Below are 19,696 nucleotides of genomic sequence, written 5' to 3' on the forward strand. Positions count from 1 at the left end.
GCAACGTTCCACAGCTACTGATGAACAAAGGTTTCTTTTCCATTGAAATGCAGAGCTGGAGATAGTCTAAAGAGACATCTAATCTTTTCATCCTCTTCTTGCAACCCCGGCAATGAGACAACGTCCTCTATACGTACACCATACTTATCTGTTCTTAAAAACCTCCAGTGGCAGATTCAAAAGGATCACTGGCTTAACAGTTCGAGTATTTAACTGTCTTTACAGTAAAAAGGATTATCTGAATATTTGATCTGTATCTTAGTTACAAATTAATCTGATTACTCCACAGATACTGACAGCAATCAACCACTGTCTTGTTTTAGAGAAATCTTTTACATATGGCCTAACCTGAACAGGACATAATTGAGAGAAGACTCTTGCCACAGCTTATATAGAAAACAGACCAGATCATCACAACAGTCCCCTCTGGATTTATATATTATCTATAACTGTGTGGATCATATCTCTCCTGAGCAAAAATACCAACCCATTCTGCTTTTTTTTCCTGTTTGTCTTTTTTTTTTTTTTTTTTTTTTTTGAGACAAATACTGCAGTGTTTCATTTGACAGAAATATCCCATTCTCCTCTCTGGACTTACACATTCTGGGAACATTCCCATTATATTTGCAGAAAATTGCAAATTTGTTTTCAGTATGAATGACAAGTAATAAAATTAAACTGTATTGTACTGTACTAGGTCACACGTGGGAGCCGGAGCTTGTTTATTACCAGTTCCTCCGTTTTTTCCTTTCTTAGCAGATAGCTCATTATTTCCTACAAGATCAGTTATTTGAAATCTATAGAGTTGGCTGTAAGTGTATGCTGTTTACCATTCCACACATCAGTCCCTTTCCTTCCTTTCCAAATATATAATTACATTTTTTATAGATGCTCTGCTACGTTTTTAAAAGGCATGTGGTTGGGTTTTTTTAGAATATGAGACTCTTAGAAGCAAAGTGGGACGCTCTGCACATGAATACGTAGAATGACTGAAATTTTGTTGTAGGGATTTTTGCTTTGTTTTTCCTGCTTTTGTTTTCTCAGCTCTGGAAACATGGAAAGATTGGACACTGAATGCTGCTGTAACTCATCCTTTTCTGTGGGTCCGGTCCGCTGAAATTTCAGAAATCCCGAGGAGCATGGAGGGGCCCTACCACTTCACCATTTTTGTTCTCTGGGTAATCTATAGTGGGATATTGTCTTCAATCAGAAATAATGCAGGCACTGGGACGACTGTGAAGTATCTGTAAACATGCGACTAACAAGCACCTTCCTCTCTGAGACTCATGGACTTATCATAGTCCCATAAGGACTGTGATACAGAGGTTTGTACTCTAAACAATCTGCTGCTTTTTCTTGGATGTCCAGGATGATGGTGAAATACTTTCAATTCCAGATGAGGAGTATAAGCAGTCCTGGTCAGAAGTCAGACCATTCACCAGCCCAAACATTAGCCTTGTTTGTGAAGGGGCAGCTGGCATAAAATGGGAGTTATCCTAATACAGCACTCTCAGCTTAACCTTTTTATCCTTTATAATCTGTCCTAACAAAAAAATCAGATTAGATGATCCCTAATGACAATAGGCAGTAACTAGGACATTTATGATTTTTGTATTCTATATAATTACGCCCACACTGTTTTTTAATGATTTCAAAATATTGCCAAATGTGACTTCTGTATCTGTAAAAATATACCTGTCCTCATTTATATGTCAAAATAGAAAACAATTTCTTTTAAATATTTAGCTCTTTTTATTTCTTTGTTGCTTGGTTCCTTTTTTTGTCTTTTTCCTTCTTTCCAAATGCTGCTTTTCAATACATTTAAGGACATACCTGTGAAACAGGTAGTTTCAGGGAGCAGCTGAAAAGGAAATAGGATAAAACTATTTTGGGTTCTTTCTGGAGATTTGGATTTTCTTTAGAAATAATAAGATATATATTTCAATTGCTAGGGCTAGCACAGTAATGTTGATAGATTAAGAGCTGAAAAGAATTATCCTCTTGATGGTCTAAGAGGGCAACCTAAATTCCCATATCTGTATCAAACAATAAAATCACAGGACAACGGAGCAATGAAATATCTTTTCCATCTTTAGTGTTTCTGTATTGCGTGTTTCATAAAGCACAGCTATGCAAAAAATTAAGAAAATCAAATAAAACAATAATTTGCAGCAAATGATGAACTACTATCCTTTTCCCATTCCAAAATATCTATTAAAAATCCTTGCTTAAAGAAAGAAAAATATGGCAAGGTTTACAAATATTCTCATGGGTGCAGCTGTGTATTTGATTTGTCTTGTCTTCCTGGAATATTTCCAGAATATTGCTGAACATTTCAAATGGTAAGGAGGTAAAAATTAGATTACTGCAGGAGCTACAACTGCTTCCAATTTGATTGAAAACTCATGTACTTCAGAACCAGGCAGAGTAGGTTGCTCCTCTGTAATCATTGTGGAAACCAAAACATTTTCCCCCTTCAAGGAAAAGCAATTATGAGCTGCAATAAAATGGTTAATTATATTTTAACATAACTTTACCTTGAGGTGAGTTTTAAAGCTGCTACAGCAATACAACTTTCAATAAATAAATTTGGCTGGAAGCCACAGAAATGAGGTTATTAGGGCTCTCGGTAAACAGCACTGTTCCTAAGCTCAATGAGTTTCCCATTACTTATTAAGAGGCAGTGATACAAAGTCCTGGGGGGCGGGGGGGGGGGAAGTTATAATACAGTATGTGTTAAAGATAAAGCCTTTCATAAGGTAACAGACACTTCAGTGATTTTTTTTCCATATTCCAGGTAATGCTTATTGACCCACACAATGAAAGAACCGTACAGAGAGAAGTTACTAAAGAATTGACTTTTGTGCCTAAGTCTATAAGAATAGTCTTCATTTTGTCTAACAAAAATTAGATAAAATATATTCCTTATTTTTATGCTCTATTTCAAACTTTTTTCAAGCTTTTACTGATTTTTAATTTTTCTGTTGTTTCTAATTTTTATAGAGTGGTCACCTAATAACAATGCCTTATAGTGGCTCGCCTCCAATGGACAGTTTAGATCAGTGTTTCATAAGTATTGCTCTCCAAGTTTAGACAGGATGTCATTATGTTGGAAGAAGTCCATTCTCCTCCTCAAACTTCAGTTCATTATCTTCAATATTGCTTTCCAGAAATGCCTACATTTCTGCTGCAGAATCTGAGAAATATTCCTTGTTTTGAACTCCCAAAATATTAAAAAAACAATTTTTGATATTAAAAATTTTCATAAATCAGTGTGTGTATGATTGGTTCTGTAGCACGTTAAAAGGTGACATGACACTTTCCTGCAAACAAATGGAAAAAATAATTCTAATTAGAGCTGATTCTTTAGTTATTGGTGAATATCTCGGGGTCAGCTCCCTGAAAAGAAAGATAATGGTATCTTTATGAACAGAAATCCTATGCAACACAACTATTTTTATTCTTTTTAAGAGAAAATGTGATGTTTAGGTCTATACATCACTGGCTTTCCTGTATGTGGATAATATTTCAGTACAACCTTTAAAATCTCGTGAGATTCAGTGCTTCAGAGTCTTAAAAGAATTGAAGGACTTTAATGATATGTTAGCAAAAGTGAAAAGCCTACAACTCTATTCTAACAGTCCTTACTTTCCAACTAAAAGAAAATATGGTCACCTTCCAGTTTGGAGCAGCTGAGACCCATCAAACAACTGAAAACAATTTGTTCAGAGCTGGAGCTGTCATACTCTATTAATGTAAAAAACAAATGAAGTGCTGCTTCTGACTTCAGCTCAGCACTTCATATGAGCACTCTCCCATTTCACTTGACAGTTGTGGACATTGAAATAATACAAAACATAACCCAATCAACAGACTGTAAAGAATATGAAAGCTAAAGACAGATGTTCAAAAGCTATCAACCCCTTTCAGCTTTAATTACATTGACATGGAACAAACAAGTCATAAATCAACTATTTTATAGTGTAATAAGCCTTATTCTACCTGTTAACCTAATGCATCTTTGGGTGGCATATTCCAGGTACATGGAAAACCATGGAGTGTTCTGTATGCAAGTAGTCACAGAAACAAATCTTGTACTAAAACGGTGTTGAAAGGCTGCTGGTTTTCAAGAGGAACATTACATTCAAGAGGCTTTTCTTGGGTTTTCTTCCTACGCTCCCTCTGTCTGTTATAGCTCTAAAGCCTTTCTTATGTCATTCATACTAAGTCCTACAGTAATTTGTAATACCCTAAAGAGAAAAAAAATGGATGAAGATTTGTGCATTATTTACTTTAGGTTCCAGTTTTATTGGCAATGATTGGCAATTATCCAACATGATTTATGACAATCCATTATGCTCTGGGCCAGCTCGTAAAGATGAAAGAAACACTATAGCATTACTGTACAGTGGGACTTGGAAGCCAACATGGTTTAAATAAAACTTCTTGATATATCTTGAGTTTATGAACCTGTTTTATCTTAAATGGTGAAAAAGACTCTGATACTTTTCCAACCACATGAAAACCAATTCCTTAATTTCACTGTGATTTATAATGGCAAAATTTTCCCATGATAGCAAATGTATAGGTGAAGGATTCATAGCAGAAATACGGAAGTCTTTTTGTTTAAAAAATTCTTCTTTGCTACTTCCATAGTCTGCTGATTTGATTTAAAGTCCAGTGAAAACAGAAGAGGGGGATCTCAAGGGCATTGCTAATCTCCAAGCTCCTGCAAGACTAAAACTTCCAGGGAATCTCAGGAAGATCCATATCAAGTGCTGCAGATGAGGGCTACTTAATGGCCCTAATTAACTCAAGGAATAAAATTCTCTGCTGATTCAACCTGCCAGTTGGGTTAAGCTTAAGTGTGAAAGTGAAAACACAAAACGAGCTTCAAAAGCAAGGCATTGTCACTGTGATCACTGTTGCCCATTATGCGCACTGTGCTTCTAGGCACCATATTCCACTGTCTCAGGGAGTGAAGATGTTAATACATAACCCTTCTTTCCTCCATCCCTAAATACAAACCCAGAAAACCACACCAAAAGCCTGAAAGAGCCAAAAGTGATCCAGACTGATTGGTTGTTTAATTTCACGGAATTTTTGTTTGAAGTCCGGGTGAGTCCAGCTTTTTTGCTCCTGGTATCCTATGACTCAGCTAGAGGGGATGTCCCAGTGCAGGAGACAAACGACTGAACAGAATCATCCCTTCCATATTTATTCCATTTGCTCACAGTTCCTGGGCAGACTGACACAGTAATTTCAGTTTTAGGTTTGCTTTATTGGCAGCTTACTATGAAATGTAAGCAATTGAAAGATGTACATAGAAAGCAGATTTACACTAACTTTTAATGTTTGTAGACTTAGATGACTTTTATGATAATGCTGCTCTGTTTGGTTTGGGGGCTTTTGTGTATTGAATATTTAATGATGTTTTAATTGTTGTTGGTTGTTCTGATTAGAGTTAATCCATGTGGCACCTACAGTGTGCTGGCAGGGGGCGCTTTATAAATGAAAATGGTCATTATTTCTTACTGTAAAATACTGAATCACATTTAGGGAAATGCACTGAAATTTTACAGATGGGTGGTTTTATGAGCTCAGAAGAAAAAATAACACATTTAGCTTGTTAGGCAATACTGCAAAATAACTGTCTCTTTCATCACATGGCTTTTTCCCAATTGAATAGACTCCATCTGGAAATCTTACAGCTTGCTGAGCCTTGAGACAGATGTAAAGGTGGTATTTGCCCTCCACTACATGAATGCAGAGGTAAATTTCTGCCATATCTCTATAACTCCTTGATCATGTGGACAGCAACAGTGTTGTTCTTTGTGGGCTTAAGTTGCTACACAAATACTTAGGAATTGCTACTGCCTTTCAGACCACCTTCAGCATCTTCAAACCTCTGTATGAGGTATGTGTCATATAGAAGTATGGAATCTATGGCGCCATGGCCAGAACTCTGAATTAGCAAAGTTTCTGATCTGTCCCATTAAAGGCAGATTTTTGATTGGGTTTCTTTTACAAAGATTTGCCCTCCTATAAAGTTAATCATACTTTGGAATGATCATAGAATAGTACATGTATTCCCATATCTTGTTTCATTGTGTAGTAGTATGACAACCAGACCACCCCTTAACCTCTGCCAAACACTGTTGAGGGTGAGACAATACTGAATTTCTGAGACAATGTTAAATTTCATGTTCCTAATAAGCACCTTCCTCTACAGCAAGAAAAATCCCTGCCAAAACCCATCTTCTCAGAGTGCACTTACTGCCACTGTGAAATGCTAAACTGGTAAAGCTAGAAATCAAAATGTTCTCCTTATCCTCAGACCAGATGTTAGAGGAATTAGCCAGTACACACTTAACTTCATTTGTCCTACTTATGTGCCTTGAGACTGACCTACAGCAAATGCAACCCAGGAAAACCAGGCTGTGATGAGTTCCCAGTGATCTGAAATACTTCTTAGGACTAAATGGGCTGAGAATGTCCTTACCTGGCCAGCATACAGTCACCCCTGATGTGAAAGGGAGACATAAGGGTGAAAAGCTCAGAGTTGAAGAGGTCAGAAATGTTTAGATTAAATGAGATTTAGCTAAAGCTGAACATTTCTGATGTGCCTCATCAGATGACAGTTTCATCAAGAGGAGAGGAAAAATTTGATTTACTACTCTGGTCCTGAACCTGGGTCACTTTTCTGGGATGTTTAGAGTTTCATTATGAGGTCCTTGCTACACCTAAACCACAATGATGATGTTCTTAATTCAGCTAAGCATGACCTTGCATTAGATGTCCTACATTTTAAGTTAACTACCTACCCAAAAAGCCTCCAGTTCCAAAGAGTTATTTGCAAAGCTGAAGCTGTGTTTTCTTTCTGCTGTAAAACAAAACCACAGTCTCCTGACTTGTCTTGAAAGGTGCTTTAAAGGTGCTATAAAAGTGAGATTTCTCATCCACAATTTGGAAGACCCAAATCCATATTTAGTATAAAGTGGCATAGTGACATTGAATTCTATTACAGTCCAAAATGTTCAACTTGATAATTTTAAAAGCCTACTGCTAACATACAGCAGCAACTCTTTCTCTCTTCCTACCCTCTCTTTTCCCTCTTTAATATGCCATCACATCCTTACACTTCACTGAGTCTGCTCTTCTGATATGTAGCAAATCAAAGATCACAGAGAGTTGCATTTCTTCATTTGTGATCAGAAGTATATGAGACAGGGAGATCATAAAGCTGGCTTTACACTGTTAATATTCTTCTGATGTTGTAATTTCCATTGATATAAAATATTTTTCATTCCATTGCCCTCTATGGTCAAAATAAAAGTAATAATTTACCTAGGTAGCTTTTTGTTTGTTTTTATTTTGGAGAAACTAAAACATATTCCCTAAGATCCTTTTAAAAGGTAGGAGTAACAAAATCATAAAAAATAAAAATGCTATTAAATAGGTTGTAAATTTCAATGTGATACACGAATGCAATAACCCAACTGAAGAGTTGAGGAAAATAATAAAACCAGCATGTTATAGTACTGACAATGCAAAGGCTACAAAAATCAATAAAGGGAGTTTAGGAATCTGAGAAATTGTAAGGTATCTGCTGCAGTGCAGTAGAATTTTAGAGGAAAGTATACAGGGCTTACAATCATCAGGACTTGAAGGTAAGCAAAACTTGTTCCTCTATGGAGTCATTGTTTTGTTTTTCATTGGTTTGTGGTGGAGTTTTTTCTTTAATCGTTTGGAACACTTCTTTTTGTTTCAAATAAGGCAAAAACATGAAACAGGAATTTGTGAACCTTGTCTTTATAAACTGAAGCTGTTAGTGTCTGGTTCTTGGTATTTACTTCACAGCTAAATCCAGCAGACAAAAGCTTTGAAAGTAATTAAATCATATAGTAAGATTAGTTCAACCCTTAAGATGAAAGTGTTGAGGCTGCTTTTGTGACAAAGAGCTGTGCATCTATAAAACCATAAAATCGCTTTCTTAAATCGTCAGAGTATTTAGCTGTTTCAGTAATAGATACTGGAATATATTTCCATGCATTCTCAACAACCAGTCACTTAGCACTCTGGATGCAGAACACCAACTCTGTTCTCAGGTTCCAACAACTTCAGTTTCAAAACAAAACTCCTAAAGATTGCAAAAAAAATTATTTGCTTTTTGTGCTGGTTTTGCTCCTCTAAAGTAGTGCTTCATAAGATTGTGGTTTCTAGTTTTTGTCAGTCAATCTGCTTGATTATTCAGGTTTTCTACAAAAAGTTTCAGAATTTAAACACACTTCAGTCTAATATTTGTGACTTTTCACCATCTGATAGTTGAGAGCTGTTTGGAAGAGGCTTAAGAAAAACACAGGTATGTCACAAGTAGTATGGCATTGTGATTATGACTGCTATTGGGAAAAAAAAAGCCAAACAAAATAAGACTGGTTGTTCATGGGGCTTTGGCACTGTCACAATGCCAAGGCTGGGCCCCGGGCTTCCTGGAGGTGAGAGAAGTCTAGAGAAAGGAAGATGCCAGGGATGGAGTTACACACTTCACTTGAAAGACAGAAGTAGCAATATGTTTATTGGTATAAAACAACAATTTAACAAATTTTGCTAGTAAATGTGACAGTGGTTTAACAAGATTCAATGGCCAGATACACTTGATTATTTACTGCATAGAAGACGGGGCCAGACAGAGCTGTTGTCAGACTCAGGAGACCCTCCCATTGAGTCATGAGGTTCAGAAAGGACCCCCTTGCATTCTAAACTCCTTCTCAGAGGGGAGTTTGGTTGCGTCTGTCTCTAGACTTAGTACCAGACTTCAACAGTTTATATCTAAAGGGTTATGTGTGCACAAACTATCTTTTATACCACTTAGCTAAGATTTTCAAAGGTTATCATGCTATTAATCACTTATCGAGAATCTGTGAGAACAAGGATACTCTCACCCTCAAGGAGTAACCTTGAGAGGCATCCCTACTCAAGGGGAGATCCTGGCGTGCAGCCCGCTGCCATGCAGGAAAGCTCAACGGGCTTTGGGCTGTCCACTATTTATGGAGTAATATAATTGATTCATAAAGTTAGTTTGTTTCAAACTTGATTTGAGTTGAGCCTTGACCATCACTGTCAGGTGGGTGCAATGTTCAAATTAGACCTTAGTTATCGTGTTGTTGTCTGTCTCCTCTGAATTCACTTTGAGTTGGGACATAACCATTGGGACCACCTCAGATGTTTATCACTTGAGCATTGTCACAGAAACAAAGGTTAGGATGCAGGGGGAACACACCATCACAGAAAACTTTCCCTTGGTTGAGAAGGATCATGTTAGAGATCATTTAAGCAATTTAAACAATCTTGACACCCACAAATCCATGAGCCCCACAGGGATGCACCCCTGAGTACTAGAGGGAGCTGGGAGATGTTATTGTCAAGTCACTCGCCATCATCTCTGAAAGATCATGAAGGACAGGAGAGGTGGTGAGGACTTGAGGAAAGCCAGTGTCACCCCAGCCTTCAAAAAGGGCAAGAAGGAGGACTTGTCAGCCTCACCTCCATCCCTGGAACCGTATTGGAACAGCTCATCCTGAAGGTCATCTCTAAGCATGTGGAGGAAAAGGAAGTTATCAGTAGTAGTCAACATGGAGTCACCAAAGGGGAAACCATGCCTGACCAACCTAACAGCCTTCTGTGATGGTGGAATGACAGGCTGTGTAGATGAGGAGGGAGCAGTAGATATTGTCTACCTTGACGTCAGCAAGGCTTTTGATGCTGTCTCCCATGATGTCCCCACAGGCAGACTCAGGCAGAGTGGGTTCAATGGGTAGACAGTGAGGTGGGTTGGGAACTGGCTGAATGGCAGAGCTCAGCGGGCTGTGATCAGTGGTGCAGGGTCTGGCTGGAGGCCTGTAGCTGGTGGTGCCCCCAGGGGGTCAGTGCTGGCTCCAGTCCTGTTCAACCTATTCATCAGTGACCTGGGTGAAGTTTGCTGATGATACCAAACTGGGACCAGTGGCTGATTCCCCAGAGGCTGCGCTGCCATTCAGTGAGACCTGGGCAGGCTGGAGAGCTGGGTGTGGAGGAACCTAATGAAGTTCAACAAAGGCAAGTGCAGGGTCCTGCACCTGGGGAGGAGCAGCCCCATGCACCTGCACAGGCTGGGGCTGACCTGCTGGGAGGCAGCTCTGCGGGGAAGGACCTGGGAGCCCTTGTGCACAGCAAGTTGCCCATGAGCCAGCGGTGTGCCCTGGGGGCCAGCAAGCCCATGGGGTCCTGGGGGGCATGAGGAGGAGCGTGGCCAACAGGTCCAGGGAGGTGATCCTCCCCCTCTGCTCTGCCATGCTCCAGCTGCATCTGGAGTGCCATGTCCAGTGCTGGGCTCCCAGTTCAAGAGAGACAGGGAACTGCTGGAGAGGGTCCAGTGGAGGGCTACAAAGATGATGAGGGGACTGGAGCATGTCCCTGATGAGGAAAGTCTGAGAGAGCTGGGCCTCTCTAGCCTGGACAAGACTGAGAGGGGACCTTACCAATGTCTACCAATATCCTAAGGGTGAGTGCCGAGAGGACGGGGTCAGGCTCTTTTCAGTGGTGCCCAGTGACAGGACAAGGGGCAACGGGCACAGACTGCAGCACAGGCAGCTCCACCTGAATGTGAGGAAGAACTTTCCTCTGAGGGTGACAGCTGTGGCACAGGCCACCCAGAGAGGGCGCATGCTGGTCTGAGACCAGAGCATGGTTCTGTTTGTATTCTTGGGAACAGAATTAAGACACAAAACGGACTCAAGAGCCAAGGAACTTTATTTGCCCAACAATAAATCTGTGAATGCAAAGGGAGAGAGCGTGAGAGATAAAGAAAGGAAGGAATGAAAGAAGGAAAGAAAGGAAAGAGTTCAGAGCAATAGCTACCACCCCGGAGCTGCGGCGTCCCGACAGTCCAATTTGTTTCCAAGTCCAGTGGGTGAACGTTCCGTCCCATGCTTGTTGGTTCGGGTTTTTTACAGAGTCTTTACAAGCTGTTCTGCTTAACCACACCTTCCACCCGGCAATGGTGTACGTGCCCAACATTTCTCAGGGGCCTCCAGGCACCTTGACCCCCCCTGACCGCAAGTCTGGGCACATGCACAGGGGTTTGGTTAAGTTTTGCAGGATCAGCCTCCCCCGTTGCTCCATGGCGTCGGTCGGTTTCCTCCTTTAACAATGTATAGATAAACCTCTGCGGTGGCAGTGGTGTTATCTTCCTGCCTTAGATCTCTTCTGTGGCAGTGGTGTTATCTTCCTGCCTTACCAATGTACAGATCATTCACTGTTCTGATGGCATGAGTTTCCTGCCATAGCAATGGTGAGACAACACACCTGCTGTGGCGATGGTGGGTCTCACCGGCGCAGTATCTCACAAGTGGCTGTGCAGTCTCCTTCTCTGGAGACTTTCAAAATCCGCCTGGACATGATTCTGTGCAACCTGCTGTAGGTGAACCTGCTTTAGCAGGGGGTTGGACTAGGTGACCTAGAGAGGTACCTTCCAACCCTGACCATTCTGTGACTCTGTCAAATTCATACAAACAACTGAATTCTTCATTGCTGTGTAAACTACATTCAAATTGCATTTTAACTAAATTTAACATTAAAAAATAGAGACAAATCCCAGTATTTATGTTGTGACTGTACTTGGTATGTGTTTTATTTTTGGACTCACTGTCACAAAGTAAAAACAGGCAATTTTACCTATGCAAAAATTTGACCTGCATTAAGACCAAGATTTGACACTGGTACAATTAAGCACACCACTGGCAATAAAAAAGAAATATGTCATTTTTATAAAGGAATTTAACAGAAAAGTAGGAAAACTGTTTTAAAAATGTGCAACCTATCTTCTTTGAGGTAGCTGCAGTGTATGTTTTTTGCAGAGAAAATTCCAATTCCACTTCCAAATTAAAATCAAGCACCTAAAAGAGTTTGTAATCTAAATTCATTTCATTGAGGCAGATTGAATTAATTTATCAATATCCAAATCTAGGTTGATATTTTTATCTGTACCAGGCCTCAATATAGGTAATCATCCAAGCATAATCCTAAACCTATCCTCCCTTGGAGAAACCTTTCAGCATATACCTAAATCTTGCTCAGCTCAGTCACAACTATGCTCCTTCTGTTGAATTGAGGAGTACAAATCCCATTTATTTCAATGACGTAGCTTCTGGCCTTGCATACATTGCTCAGTGCTGGATCTGTATCTGCAGAACTGTCCTTATTTATACCTGGGTCAAGTACTACACTCCTTTACAGTACCTGCTGTGTTCAGACATTAAATTTACTCTAGAATTAATGTTTTATATCACTTTAATTTGCTCTCCAAAATCTCTTTGCCAGATGAGGGACAAGTGTTTTCTTTATTTAATTTGATCTGAGGGAATCCATGGGGAGAAAGTAACAAAACAAATACTTGTATTCGTTATTGTCATTATTTTAAAGTTAAATACAAATTGTATTTGTCTTAATGAATATTATTTCATGTTATGGTTCCCCTGTAACAGTTACTTGCCTCACTTATTTAGAATGCATTATTTATACAGCTGAACTGCCTTCAGAGTTTAAACTAAAGCCTTTGTTTGGCTTTTATAACTCGATATTCCTGCCTGCCTCCTTTCCTTCCACCTGCAAACAATCTTTTACAGTTGTTACATATTTTCATTGCAAAATACAACCATATTTAAAATAATAGAATCAGGAACATTACAGGGTCATGTAGCTGAAAGCAGTCTAGTCCTAGAGCACACAGTAAATATATTTAGTTTCTTTGACTGAAGAGCAATAAGAACATCCAGGTTGTCTCTCAATCAACAATTCAATACAGAAATCTGTGAAGTAAGGAAGGTTCTTAACTCATTTCTTACTTTTGAACATTTTATAAAAAGGAATCATATCTTCAAATAACTATTATGAGTACTTCTTTTGTATGGGACCTTACTGTAAACACGCACTTTAATGATCTAGCCGTATAATAAAAAAAGGCAAAAGTTCAATTATTTATCAAAAGCTGTGACTCAGGATGCCAAAAGCAGAGAATGAAATAATGTGCCAAATTGTTAGTTAGTTAATAAGTTCAGGTTTTATTCTTAATTATATTATGCATAATACCTAAATAGAGCCATTAATACCAGTTGCTCATGATTGATTTAAGGAAGTCCAGTATCATGCTAAAAAATTTCACATTATCTACATAATATTGAGATAACAGAAATAGTGTTATTTTATCAATAATTTTACAAAACTAAGTTTCATAACACCTTCAAATTTTCAATGTTTATTTTTTGTAACAAGTACAATTGTTTAATTTTCATAATGAGATAAGCCATTTCTACCTGCACAGTAAACTGCAACCTTAGACAGTGTCAGACAAATTATTATTTATCACATTTTCCAATTTTTTTCTTCTGTATTCTGCAATCTTATCTGGTATTGTGTTCTGTGACATTTTATTTTAGTAGATATTTTTTTCTTTTCTGCAAAGGCTGTTGATGTATTATATAGTAAAGAAGGATTAGTTAATTATATTAGAAATAGGCATCAGAAATCTTCAAAGACAAAACTGTCTTTTAGGTACCTATATTAGCAGATTCTTCTTTCTTTTTCACTCTCAGTTTTGGCAGTACACTTTCTGTACTCTGACCTAATTCTGGTGGGATGGGCAGAACCCGTCTAAACTTTGACTGCAGGTTGAGATATCCTTCTGGGAATTACAGTCTACAGATAAAACTCCTTCAGCCTTAAGCAGACTTTGAGTCCAGATGTGCCACATTATTGTAAAAAAAGGATCCCCATCTCTTGTATGGTTTGAGCTGAACCCTTTGCTGTTCAAGTCTATCAGTGGACTTTTTACCAGACCTGAGGAACTGTGCTTCCCTGGAGGGATTACAGTCATCCGTAGGAATTTCCCAATCTCATCTGAGTGTATGGAGAATGATAGGTGCCTCACTGCCTAAATGGTTGTTTGCATGTCTGTGTGTACAGAGGTAGGAAAGCTATGCTCATGGATGACATTATTGCTATATTTCTATATATTTATGTTATAACCAATTTACAGCAAAGCTCTATTTGTGGTCTTAACAAGAAGCAGCAGTTAAATTATCTTGCTTTGTCATCATCTCAGTTTCTTTATGGAAAAAAAAAAAAAAAGGTAATTTCTAGCTCCATTAAATAGTTGTTCATCTGTTTTAGTAAGTGATTTTTAAAGGGATACCAGTTTAGCCTTTTTTATGAGGCAGCAGGGTAATTATAGAAACCTTTCAATCCAATCTTTGTTAAATTTCGGTAGTTTAAGAAAATGCTACTCAAAGACAAAGTGGCTTTTTATACTTATTGGCATTTCTGTACAGAAGTGAAACATTCTCAGCTGCAGTGTACAACGGGCAAAGACTATCTTAAGAATAGTTACAGATAAGAACCTCTGTCTTCACTGTAGGTTTAGGACCATATATTGGTTGGCTTGATTACCAGATATACAATACAACAATATTTCTAGGAACGCATATCATGAAGTAATCACTTTTACTATTTCTTTATATGTAATTTCCAGCATATCCCAAATAGATGTGCTTTATATGCATGTAATCTTCATGTGACCAGACCAAAGTAAAATAACATGGTTCAGGGCATAATATTTGCTGATGAAAAGAAAATACTTTGAACCATAAGCTTTTCTTAGTTCTTAGAATGTGTATCAGCAAGAATCTCATTAAATTGCCCCCTGTACAACAAGCAACACACAACTCATGTTTCAGTCTGAAAACAGATTTGTTTAATTCCTTTGTAGTCTAGGTTGTTGCATTTAGATTTTTGCTCCAGCAGCAATGGGTCGATCTATCTGTATTATCAACTGCTGGTCAGTCCTTATCAACTCCTCTTCTTGCAAGCTCTGGTGCCACATGTTCATTGCACTGTTAACCGATGAGGAGGGACTCCCACAGTGGGGCTGAAGGTCCTCTTTATTCTGCTTTATGCAACAAGTTCTCTCCAGCTGTCTGTGTCTGGTAAACAGTGGTGTCCCTGGACTGGAAAACTGTGAATGGGAAAGGAGGGATGAGGAGCTGACAGTGAGACTGAGGATATTTTAGCTGAGATGTCTAAGCTACCCTGTAGTTACTTACTTGGTTGTTCTAGCTTGTCATCAGGAAGGAACAGCTCTGCAGAGCATGATTTACCTTAAATTTAGCTCATCTTGAAATGGTACAGTATGCATTTTCACGCCATCCTGGGAAAATACTAACAGCTTGATGTTCAGGTAGCATTTCATCCTGACATAGCCTGACTCCGGATAATATCCTGAGCTCTGGGTAGTGTCCTGGTTTGGACTTGGAAGATAGATTCAGTCCCACTTCTGTCTCTGGTTTACTCTGTGACCTTGGGCATATCATCTCCTCTTGCCAGGTCTCAGTTTCCTCATATCCAATATATGTTTGGAAATACTCTGAGTTCTCTGGGAAAAAATGTTATGCCACAAGGACCTGGGAGCAGTTGTGCAAATGCTCAGGCAAGAAATGGCAACTACTCTGCCAGTGTTGCTAAAGACCTCCTTTTTCTTCAGAAAAAAACATGTATCTAATTCATACAGGGCAGAAGCACTAGGGCTCTCAGAAACCAGGAAGGCAGTGGGATTAGAGTAAATCAGGTAGTCACATTAAGAAGCTAGGAGGAATATAAAACTCTGCAATGGAGTTGCAAAAATTTCCGCTACAGTTACCACCTTCACAGGAGGACTTTATATTGTCAAAGCTTTACATGCTTTCATACAGTAGGGATCAAGACTTCCCCCAGACCATTAGTCTGAACCAGCCTTAGAGTTCTTCGATTCTTACTCCAGTGAGAAATTTTATCAGAGGAAAAGAAAGGTATAGCAAAATGAAGAGGAGAAATATTGTAACTTCTTAAACAATTATTAATAAACTTCTTTAGAAAGGACACAATAAAAATATTATTTTTTCCTCCAAATTCCTTGTCTATTTTGAGGGAATTTCTGGTTTGAAATTCCAGAGGTTTTTAGAAAACTAGAAGGAATTGACAAAGTTGGAAGCAACCTAGGCTCAAACTTGAATAATACTTCATATCAGCATCTTATTGATGTTCCCTGCATCTTGACCACCTGCCTTTGAAGATTTGAGCCTCATCCTGTATAAATACAAAATAAGAGGAACACTTACTTAAGTGTCATTCTAGTATGTTTCACAAAACCCAAGCTCTCCTTGGGGGCCGGATCAATCAATAATACAGCCATAATTATTCCAATAAACATCGAGTTAGATATTTAAGTTAAAGAATTAGAATTAATTCACCTTTAAGACAATTGCAGAACTGCTGTTAGAGCCAGCCAGGGCTGCAATTCTTAGCAATAGGCATACATTCAACTGTATTCACTGATACTGGTCACAATCAAGCATGAGAGGTTTGGGGAAATACAGAGTATAGCTTCTATTTAGGCTCATCAGGGCCAATGGAAAAGAACCAGAAAAGCAGAGGGAGCAGAATAACTATACACCACCAGCCTTTCTGTGAACACCTTCTCTTGAAGAGGCTGAGAAAACCTGCCAGAGTGCTACAGAAGTTTTGATGAAGGGAAGCACTCAGAGGAGCACATTAAATCTGGGCTGATACCAGCATATGGAAGTTGAAGTCTTTTCTCATTATCTTGGCTGATTTTCTGCCAGGAGACGCATCTGCTGGACTTCTGCAGGAGCCCTGCGGGAATGTAAACCCAGGCAGTCATACCAGTCTGCTAAGCCATATTTATGTAACATTATTAAGTAACTTTTCACATCAAGGGATGCACTGTCTCAGAAACACATTCAGGGCTTATTGGGGGTGGGGAAAAATCATAAGGGAGGCATGTTTACCATCTGATGGGAAACCACATGGAGACAAGTGGAGAATTCTACTCCAAAAGGATGAGGGATGACTACTCTTCAGGATTACTTAGCAACTTATTCACATTACTTATTTGGAATGATAATTTCCCTGAGCTGTCAAAGTCCTAGATTTAAGACATATCGTTGAACCGCTGTTAGCAGTAATAATGGTTATGGTAAACTAATGGCAGTTACATGCAAATTCTTTAAACTTTAAACATTGTAAAGTTTTAAAAGCTTAGGGCTTTTGTCATTTCAAGCCAACACTTTAACATTATTATCATATTTTTGGACTTAAATTACTTTATTTTCAGAGTTTGAATACCCCTAGAGGGTTTCCTTTTTACACAGATAGGGAAAAGAACATGGCATGCAGCCACAATGAATTATAGCCTTGTCTCTTACTTACTTGCCTAGTTTTATGTTTCAGATAATTGGCATGTTAAACTCCCACTTTCCACTTGCGCGTGCAGAACTCTCCAGGGCAACACCTCTAATATGTCTTGATGCATTGCATATGTCAAGGTGTTTTTTTGTTTTGTTTTGGTTTTTTTTTTAACAGATTGGTCCTGATTTTAAATAAAACTGAAGAAGAATATTGTGTTGCAAAAAGTTGACTTTTTGTTAGCATTTCTGTGATCTTCATCCTGATTGAGAAACAGAAATATGGTTTCAATTAAGCCAATTTTTAACTCAGGCACAAAATTATCACAGAAGAGTATGGGTTTCATAAGGGACTACATTCTAATGTCTTCTCTCATTTACTATTCAGATTTTAAAATAAAACCAAACCAAATCAACTCCTCCCCACCCTCTGCCCAAGATGTGACTTTACTACATGACTCAGGATTTATCCAGTCCATGTAAAAACCAATCAACCAAGCCAACCAACTGAAAAAAACCCCATGTAATTGCCCTCTGCAATTGTTTAGTAGTTATGAAGTACCTGTAAATGACTAATAAGCAGTATAATCTCATCTGAGACCTGGGAATCCATAACAATATCTTCTGGGAGGGTGTTAAACTGTTCTCACTGAATTTTATATCTTGAGTTTCTCTCTAAAGTCCAACTCTAATAACTGGCCAGTAACCTCTGCTGATGAATCCTAGCAATGTAAGTAGAGGAGTAAAGCCCAGGTGCAGCTTGGTCTCCATCAAAGTTCTTTGCTGGTTCAGGTGAGAGTGCTAAGTCATCCTCTTTCCTTATAAATTCTACATTTTGAATGCTCAGCAGCTTTCTATCAATAATGATCAGTAAAATATGAGGACAGGAGGTGTCATACAGGAATTTGACATTACTGACTCTCATCTGACACAAATGACTGCCTTGAAGATACAGAGAGTTCCTCCTTAAACATTTTTTTAAGGAAACACCTCATATAACTTGAAAAATTACATGTCTGCGTACAACCTGTGAACAATTAATTGCTACATCCTTCACAGTAGAAGGTGGGTTTTTTCCTTTCTACTCTTTTTTTCTTTTGCATATATATACATGATATCTCATTATTAAGTGTGTTGGGAGCACTTATCTGCATGGAGCAAAGGTAGTGAATTTTTCCAAGTTGTAATGATAAGCTAAAAGTAAGCCCTGCAAGGTAAAATCTATTTAAAATGTGGCAATTTGGGAAAATATGTCCCTCAAGCACAGCAAACATACCATCAAAGTGAATTAGCTACCAATTAACTTCTACATTTTGCACCAAGGGCATTAAATTCTAGGGTAAAAATAAAACCAAATGATGTATGCCTGCTCTTTGTGAACAATATATCACATAAAATGAGCTTTAGATGTGGTGGTTTTCACTGTGTTTTCAGCATTGAACTGTCCTTCTGGAAAATATTTGTTTTCCTGTTTAAAAATACTTTTTTCTATGTAAACTCATATCAGTAGGCATGTGTAAAAAGAGAAACTGTGTCAAATACAATAAATTAAAATGTGAGATCCTAGGCAGGCTCAGACATTGTGACACAGGACCCAATTTTGACGCCTCTGTTCACAATAGGTAAGTAACATTGCTCTATCCATTACCCAGCTCTTGATCCCGAAGCCTAGGTGAAATGATCAAATGCCATGGAAGAAAATAGACTTCCAGTCATAATGGCAACAAAGGCATACTCAGAAAAGGTGCACTGGCAGGAGCAGGAGCCTGCCTGATATATGCTATATGCTAGTGATTATTTCTTAAGTGAAGTGAATTTAGAAGTGAAGGTGAGGAACCAAACCAATCAATGGTCCAGCCCTCTATAGATTCAGTGATGGAACCAACTGGGAAAGAACAACAACCTGGAAGAGATAGGAAGAAGTTAATTCTCAGCTCTTGTGGTCCAGACAATGTCCTCTGCACATGGGAAAAGAAGTGCATTGCTTTGTCTGGGCTCAGCCATGGGCATTCAGTTATGTCCAGAAAGGAGCACTTTCTGCATAATGTTTAAAGGCAGTTCAGAAATTGCTTCTGTGAAAGGAAAGTTACAGTGTGAGCAATAGTTACCCTTCCAGAGGAATGAGCATAGCGGGTTCCAGATTATCAGGAAAAAAACCCAGTACTTGGTGCATCAGTGCAGCTTGAAAAACAGTACACGAAGCAACAAGGCAATGGTTTGCTTGATAATTGTTTTATTGAAACTTTGTATATCAGGCATTTGGGATATCTTTTCTAAGTCAGAAAAACATTCACAAATCATTCTGTACGAGGTCTGCACTGGAAAGAGCAGTTGATTTTCATCATACTTGTCCTGCCATGCTACCGGCTTGACTCACAAGTTCTATATATCAGGGTCTGGACATCAGCCATATTCCTGAGACTGAC

The sequence above is a fragment of the Falco rusticolus genome, chromosome 6, assembly GCF_015220075.1.
Source record: "Falco rusticolus isolate bFalRus1 chromosome 6, bFalRus1.pri, whole genome shotgun sequence".
Lineage (NCBI taxonomy): Eukaryota > Metazoa > Chordata > Aves > Falconiformes > Falconidae > Falco > Falco rusticolus.